Genomic DNA, 9,363 nt, shown 5'->3' with positions numbered 1-9,363 from the left:
AGGTGCTTTATAAAATAAAGTTGTTTATTATTATTATTATTATTATTATTATTATTATTATTATTATTATTATTGAAATCATTTTCATGGCTGGATCGGGAAGCTGTCCCAAGGTTCCAATGGACTCTAACAGGAAACATGGCAAGCACATCACATATGACACTGTTGCCAAACTTATTAACAAATTCAAAAAGACTGGAAGTGTTGCGAACCAACCGAGAAGTGGACGTGCACGAACATCCACTAACGAAGGCACAACCAACATGCTGCTGGTATACAGTTCTTAGTCCCGTATGTATGGACACTATATAAGATATAAGATAACTTATAAGATTATAACTCAGATAGCTTTGCTGCAGATAAACAGCACTCCACCAAACTATTTATTTTTTTTAAATATTATTTTCTATTCCTGCGTTTATACGGAAAATCTTCTGGGGAAAAAAAAGCATTATTTTCACTCATGAGGATCCATTTTAGCACGTTCACCTCACACCTCCAGGGTCCGGTGTTTGAGTCCCGCTGGGGCCATGTGTGTGCGGAATTTGCATGTTCTCCCTGTGCTGCGGGGGTTTCCTCCGGGTACTCCGGTTTCCTCCCCCAGTCCAAAGACATGCGTGGTAGACTGATTGGCATGTCTAAAGTGTCCGTAGTGTATGGGTGTGTGAGTGTGTATGTGATTGTGCCCTGCGATGGACTGGCACCCTGTCCAGGGTGTACCCCGCCTTGGTGTGCCCGATGCTGCCTGGGATAGGCTCCAGGTTCCCCGTGACCCTGAAAAGGATTAAGCGGTAGAAGATGGATGGATGGATGGATGGATGGATGGATGGAGGATCCATTTTTGAATGACCTTCCCAGATACAGATAAAATAAATCATGCAAAAAATAAAACATCTTCTACCAACACAAAAGGCATATCACTGAATGTTGAATGGATGCCAGAATATCCTTGTGAAAGGTTGCATTTGAAACAGAGAGGTGAAAAACCTAACATGTGTTTTTGTACTGTTATTTCAAGAACAGCTGCCATTGATAGGCCTTACACACAAGGGTCCTACAAAACCAACATGGCAGTACGCTGCTACATATGCCATCTAGAAGAAACAGTGGGTTGTAATGCAAGATAAAAAAGTTTCTGTAGAAATTTAGGACAGGTGTAAAACAGAGTAAACACAGTCACTCACATAATGAAAGACAGAAAAAGTAAAAAACACTGTTTAGGCTGGAGAATGAGGAAGTGTGTTTGAGAAAAAGCAGAAATGACAGCATTGCTGGACTTGCAGCGTCAGACAAGCAGAGGAGCTGGGCACCCTGTTGTCCGTGTTGCTACTTTTACCTCCGATGTTGTCAGTGAGTGCATTTTCTCTCTCAATCCTGCATTCCCTGTGGCCAGTCTCTTGCACGCCTGATGCTCCACTGATCATGACGACAACAGCCTCTACACTTTCAGCAGATAAAAAAACATCCTCCCTGCTCCTATGCTTTGCTCTCAATCCCCAATTTCTCTCTAACCATATGTCTTGCTCTCTCTCTCATCCTCTCTCTCTCTTTCTATACCCTATCCTCTCCATACAAAGCTATGGAGTGTGACAGTTCTGAGTGTCTCCTGAGATCTTCTGTTTAAATAAAATAGCTTTGTTGCAGGAAGCCAGTAGTTTCCTTTCCTCCATTATACCACAGCACTGTTGAATTATCAAATCTGAAAATCTGTTCAGGAATTGTTGATGAATTTTCTATAACAGCAGCTCTGATAGCAGGTCAAGCTGTAATTCAAATCACAGGTTTATATCAATCTGCTTGGTCTAATATGTTCTCATTTCTATAATAACAGCTCATTCACAGGGACATGTATGGCAGAATTTTTTTTATTAAAAAAAAACAACAAAAAAAAACAAGAGTTATTAAAGAAAAATGTACAATTGTTGATTACGTTAGGAGACCTTTATTTAACATGTATAGAAGGAGTCTCCAGTGTCAGCAATTTGTAACAGTACATAATGGGAACAGGTGCTTTTCTTCGTAACACGACCAGTGTCATGGATGTCCCCGGCATTCAGCACGTGTGAACTGGCTGAAGCACAGCAGTGTTTGCTTCCGGGTTGTGTAGGACTTTGTTTACGTTAACATGTGTGTTTTGTTTTGGTTTATGTTTTTTTTTCTGCCCATATCATGTTATTAGCTGTTTCCCTTAAGTGTCATCATTGTTTTCAGCTGTTTCTGTTCCCCCCTTTGATTAGTTTTGGCTGATGAGGGAGCAACTGTTCATAGCTGCTATATAAGGTAAATCTTAAGTTGTGCAAAAGTTCGGAACTAGGAAATATGGAAATGATAGGAAAATTAGACATTTCCCCCAGATATGTTGATAAATTACTGAGAAACACTCTGTATGACAAAAACCAAATTTTTTGATAAGTTGATTAGAACTATTATTGTAATTTAATTTCATACAAAAAGTTCTTGTAAACACAATGAGCACATAACCCTGCCTAAACATTCAGTAGCAACTCTTCTAATACAATGTATTAGATGTTATATCTATAAATAGTAGCAAAGAAATTAACAAAATAGTCTCTATTTGCCTAATGATGATTTCTTTTGGCCTTACTTTTGTTGCAGTGGGAAGTGTTGGTGCTTTACAGCTCCAGGGTCCAGGTTTTGATTCTGAGCTTGAGTTACTATCTGTGTGGAATTCCATATTCTTCCTGTGCTAACATGGCTTTCTTGCAGATTCTGTGGTGCATGTGTGTGGTGTCCCATGATGAACTGGTCAAACCAAATCCACAATGTATTGCTACCTTGCTTACTTTTAACTTGAATGAAGGCAGGTGAGACAGATGAAGCAAGCCAACTGCATATTTTTTAACTGCTGGTCATGCTGCCTAACAAGGCAGTAACACCATCAGAGGAAAGAGGAATCTCTAAACGATAGAGCAAATGCTTTTTGTATTTTAATATTATAGTTGTCTTTTTTGTAAATGTATTTATTATTATTATTATTATTATTATTATTATTATTATTATTATTATTATTATTATATAAGAGTAGTGGTAGCAGTAGAAAGGTATGCTCACACATACAGCGATTTTATCGCTGCAGGTCACCAGTTGCTGTACTATAAAGTCACCAGTAGGTGTTCCTACCACTGGTCTGGGTCCACGAAATAATTCGGACTCGCAGGCAGCATGGTGGATCACAGATCATGTGCGCTTTATTGTCTTCACTCCCATTGGTAGCCATTGCACCAAGTAACTCTAAATTTGCATAAAGTTAAACTTTTCTCATATTTGTTGCATTACTGGACACACCCACATCTAGTTGCCAACAGTCGCTGTTGCTCATGTTGCAGGAAGTCACCGGCTCTCATTAAAAACGAGTATTCTCTGGTTGCTTTGTATGCTCCAAATCCACTGCAGTCCTGACCAGGATTAAGTTGTTTCTAAAGAAGAATGAATGACAGCTTGAGCGACAGCTTTTTGACTTCATAAATAAATACTATATAGTAGTATGCTCCACAGGTTACAACTTATACACCTCGATGACTTGAGTGATGACATTTGTAGACTGTTATGATGAGACAAATAAAAACAGCAGAACAGAAGAGGAAAACATATTAAAATGCAACAAAATTATTACATTCTCTCCAAAAATGCAGATTTAACCCTAACATTCAATATTTAGTCAAGAAGTCAGAGCGATTGTCTTTGTTTATTGGTCATGCAATTATAGTGGGTGTATAATGGCTTACTCTCCCCCTCACTTTTCAGCCAAATGCTATTCCCCTGTCCGGTCCTACACTAGTATCTCATTGAAGATATTGAATTGAATGGAAACAGCACTTAAGATTGGTGAAGATTAGACAGCGACCTGGCTTTAATTGCTGTAGCTAGAGATTTTTTTCCTTCCTCAGCTCTTCTCATGACACACACACACACACACACACACACACACACACTGTCCACTGAAGTGGATAAACAGTCTGTATATATTTACTGCTGCATGAGAGTAGCCACATTTTCTCACTGTCATGAAGCCTTTCACTGTTCACTGATACACGAGTAAGGATGGATAATGAGTCCAAAAACACGGTAGTGACAGCAGCGGATAAGCAACATGAAGAGGAAAAAGTTATAGGTGTAACACATTCATCGTAACACACACAGAGCAGACACTTCTCGACACTTCTTTCGACAGTAAATGTAATATGGGGTGTGTGTTTTTTTTGTGGGCATCTGTTGAGATATAGCTGCATTTATTGTGGGGAATGAATCAAGGATGGCTGCGAAGAAACACGGCGCTCATTTCGGGAGTCTTATCTCCCTTCTCTCTCCCGCAGAACGATGGCTATCATGCAGCAGCGTACAAATCTGCTAAGGAAAGATAAGTGGGCCAGCGGTGAAAGCTTATTGACGAGGGAATTGGCCGCATTTCAGTGATGGCTCACTTGGGGGATCTACCACTGGGTCTAAACACACACAACACTTGTGTAGTTGTGTAGCATCACATATCTTATAACTATTTTTTTTACACATCAGCACAGGATGATAAATATTTAAAGGTGGATCTTTAGGAATTTAAGTTCAGATTAGCAAAATTAATATAAAGCCATACCAGAATTGGAAGACATTATTATTAGATATTGTTGGACAGGTAAGATTAACTTCTGAGGAATTTTAAGATACAAATGTGTTTATGGTCCTGACCAGGATAAAATGGTTTCTGAATGTCTATGCACAGTGTATCGATCCCATTGACTCTATTCACAGTGGAAAGAAACCACCATAAGGCCACCATAATACAAGGGATGGGCATAGAATTTGCTTCCATGATGTATATTGTTAATAGAAAATCCATTGTATAGTTGTAGGTTTTATTTGGAATTCTCTCTGAAAACAAAACATCCCCGGAGGACAAACCAATAAACAGCTATAAGCTTATCTTCTCAGTCATACAAAACTTCAGTTCACTGTTTTCCACTACTAAAGCCAACATCACAAGTCTACATCACTAAAAAAGACAGCAAATACTGTGATTTAATAACTGTATTAATTGTATTCATAACTTGATTGAATTAATGAAATAATAACAAACTTTTAGAACATTTAAAGGATCTTTCTTCTTGTTCCTTGTATTTGTCTTCAGTACAAATGTTAAACCAACAACAACAGCACTGATTTACTTTGTCATTTATACTTCATACCAAATAAAACCTGAAATCCACTACAAGAAACAGACAATAAAACATATACAGTGGGGGAAATAAGTATCGAATGCGTCAACATTTCTTTCTATAAATATATTTCCAATGAAGTTATTCACATGAAAGTTTCACCAGACTTTGGTATTAACTCAAGAAATCCACAAATATAAAGAAATCCAAACTTTAAAGTCCATATATGAAGTAATAAAGAGTAATGAAACAGGAACAAAGTATTGAACACACTAACTAAAATTTATTTAATCTTAGTGGAGAAGCCTTTGTTTGTTTTTTTCTCTGAAACCAATTGAGAGTTTCCTTTGCTGTATGTTTTGGATCCTTGTCCTGCTGGAAGGTCCACCCACATCTCATCTTCATCATCCTGGTGGATGGCAGCAGATTCTTCTCAAGAATCTCCCGGTAAAAGGCTCCATTCATCATTCCTTCAATTATATAAAGTCTGTCAGTACCATGCGAAACTTCACCGTTGGTATTGTGTTTTTAGTGTGATGTGCAGTGCCATTTCTTCTCCAAACATGGTGTGTAGTATGACAGCCAAAAAGTTACATTTTGCTCTCGTCTGACCAGACTACATTCTCCCAGTATTTCATAGGCTTGTCCAAATGAGTTGTAGCAAACTTTAAACGAGCTTCGACATGCCTTTTCTTAAGTAATGGAGTCTTGCGTGGTGACTGTGAGCAGTGGAGTGTATTGCCTATTGTTTTCTCTGTGATGATGGTACCTGCTGCCTCCAAGTGTTTCTGGAGCTTTTTCTGAGTGGTTCTTGGCTCTTGGGCTATTCTTCTAACTATTCTTCTGACTCCCTGCTCAGAAATCTTGTTAGGAGCTCCTTTGCGTGGTCGGTTGATGACGGAGTGATATTGCTTCCATTTGTGGATAATGGCCCCGATGGTGCCTACTGGAAGATTCAGAAGTTTTGAAATACATCTCAATCCTATTACATCAATATGTTTTGCAACAATAAAGTTGTGAAGATCTTGGGACAGGTCTTTGCTTTTACCCATCATGAGATCTTTCTTATGTAACACCTTGTTAAAGAAAAGCCTTTTTTTTATAGACCATCAATTTACTAACCCAGTTGAGATTCATTTATCACAGATAGGAGGTATAATTACTTACAGATTTCAGCTGGTTCCTTGCCTTACTCCTTTTTCTTACTTTCTTTTTTACAATACTTTTTTTTCCCTGTGTCATTCTACTTTATTACACACAACTTAATTTATGGACTTTAATGTTGTGAATTCTTTATATTTATGGATTTCTTGAGTTAATACCAAAGTCTGGTGAAAATTTCATGTGAATAGCCTCATTGGAAATATATTTACTGAAATAAATGTAGGCACGTTCAATACTTATTTCCCCCACTGTAACATTCTTGAAAATATTTTCTCTTTAAGATGTTTTTTTTTACAACCAAAAATACTTTTACTATGTAAAAACAACCACTCAATAATATAACCTTTTTTGCTGTATATATATTAGAGATATATGATTGCAATCTGATTGCAACTGTAACTGAATTTCAATATATTATTTGGAATGAACAGATACAAACAGATTCAAATAAAATTCACACTATTCAGGGAGAAGCTTTTTCTTTTTCAAAGGAGGTTTAAACTTTCATTTAGGCACGAGCAGACAGGCAGATATGAAGCTTGCAGGACAAACAAAGACCCCATTGCTTAATATGTACAATGTGTGTGGCGTTGTGTGTGGTGATGCATTTGCAGTTTTCATGTATACATCCTTAGTAAATGCCTGGTAAGGGGCACAGGGATTTAAATTAATTTATACATTTATTTATATTTTGGGAAAATGGGTCCAATTGAAATGGTTAGTGCAGCTAGGTACAATCAGGTAGCTACAAACAAAAAGAATACATGTGTGAGACCAATTATGAACATGAGTGATGTAGCATGTAACATGATGAGGTTGAGCCTCACCATGCTGACAGTGCTGACATTTCTACATTTGTTCTTTTCTACATCTAGAAAGTTAATTCTAGTTTTTCCGGGGGCATAGCGGTAATATTCATACATAATAATAGTAATAATTTAAGAAATCTTATGGATATACCTACAATGTGAGCATTTAGCAGATGCAAAAAAGATAGTGGAATTGTGTTGCACCCCTATTTTTTTAAAATACAAAAACCTGTTAGTATATATCTAAACATCAAATTGAAATGCAGCCTATGCAGCAGGACAGCCATATTTTTTTTCTATAAATATATTTGACAAACTGACACAGCTCTAGTTTAATTAAAAACCACTAAAATTCTGTATCCCACCCCATCATTAATTATTTTCCTGTAACATCATGCCATTTTGTTGTTTATCCCTTACAAAATATTGTGTTAATGTATAGCATTGAGTATATGATTAACAAGCCAAGAGAAGTATTGCTTTAGATTTTAACTATGTCCATAACTATAATTATATTATGTTATTATAATTATTATAATACTATATAAAAATATATAAAATATATAAATTATATAAATATTATAATACTATATTGTGTTTGCTTGAAAACATGACTCAGTACATACTGTATCAAAATTTCCTAGCATACTTGTTCTAAGAGTAAATGCATTTAACTGTGAATAATAATAAGTGCTAAGCGTATGTAGAGCTGTATTCCTGCACTAACAGTATTTTTGTTCGTGGTAAAAGGATTTGTGTAGTCTTATATTGAATAGGGTTACAGCTCAGGGCAACTGTTTCTATTTCTTCAGGTTTTTCTCTCTCTCTCTTTTTTTTTTATAGTCCAGTGGAAAAGTATGAAATATGGAGGAGTAAAATGTAGCAGTTGGATAAGAATCACAGGGAAACAATTCATGCTTGGGTGACTGAGCCCCTCACCTTTCAGTGTGAGATGCCGCATTTGCATTCAGACTTCCAAATCACTGCTGTGTAATCATCTGTAAACATTGCTAAATGAACCTGAATGTCCCTCTTCAAATCATTACATTATTCATCCTTGTATATGCAGAAAAACAAGACCAACTAAGAAAAAATATAACCAACTAAGAGAAAATCGATTCAGAAGACCAGCGAACACATCTGCTCATCTGTGTTCTCTCAGAGACATCGAGTGACCAGTTGGTGACACTTTTAATAGGGAAGCAGTAATGAGGACTTCATAGCACTGACCAATCTGATCCCAGCTCCATTACAGGTGGGATTGTCAACGGCTCTGGGCTGTTGCTGTAGATACCTGAGATGGCTGTAACAATGAGTGCAAGTGTCACTGCACTGACCAATAAGTGTAGAAATCTAACACCATACAGGACATATATGTCAGGAATGCCGTTCTGATTTACAGTGACCATTGTTATCTTTTTGTTAAACTAACACCTTACACAAGCCTCTGCATTGAGCCTGATGTAATATCATTTGTGAATCATTATCACAATATTGGTTCCTGAGATAATGATATGACAGTAAAACTGCCATATTTGTGGGACATATTCAGAGTCGGCAAGTTCAAAATCAATATTTACATGAGTAAAATTGTCTCAGGTTAAGATGTCTCGTTCAATGTGAAAAATAAAAACTCCTTTTTGTCAGGACTTGTAACATGTGAGTATACAAAACAGCAGACACAAAAGCACAAAGGATTTACAAATAACACAGAACGAATAATAATTACAGAGAAGAAAGATTTGTTAGTGAATAAAGTAGATGGTGAGAAACATGAACCAAGAAATAAGAAACATGAAAACATGTAAGGACTAGGAACGCAAACTAGATCCAGTGTGATTAACTACAGGGTGTCCCATAAGTTTCTATACATAGGGGAAATTAACACTTTTTAACAAAATGTCTGCCAATTTTTTTTTTATACTTTCAGATAGCCTTTAAGAATGCCTTTGACAAAAGAAGAACGTATGGAAATCATTCTCATGGCTGGATCGGGAGGTTATTGCAAGATTGCGATGGACTTTTAACAGGAAGCATGGCAAACATATCACACATGACACTGTTGCCAAAGTTATTAAAAAATTTAAAAAGACTGAAACTGTTGCAGACTAACCAAGAAGTGGTTGTTCGTGGACGTCCAACCGATGTGGTGCTGGCAAACATAGTCCTCTAGAGAATATATGGAGACTTTTGGGGTACCCTGTAGAAATACGGCATAAGTG

This window comes from Ictalurus punctatus, chromosome 17, assembly GCF_001660625.3.
Source record: "Ictalurus punctatus breed USDA103 chromosome 17, Coco_2.0, whole genome shotgun sequence".
Lineage (NCBI taxonomy): Eukaryota > Metazoa > Chordata > Actinopteri > Siluriformes > Ictaluridae > Ictalurus > Ictalurus punctatus.
This window is presented reverse-complemented; position numbering follows the sequence as displayed.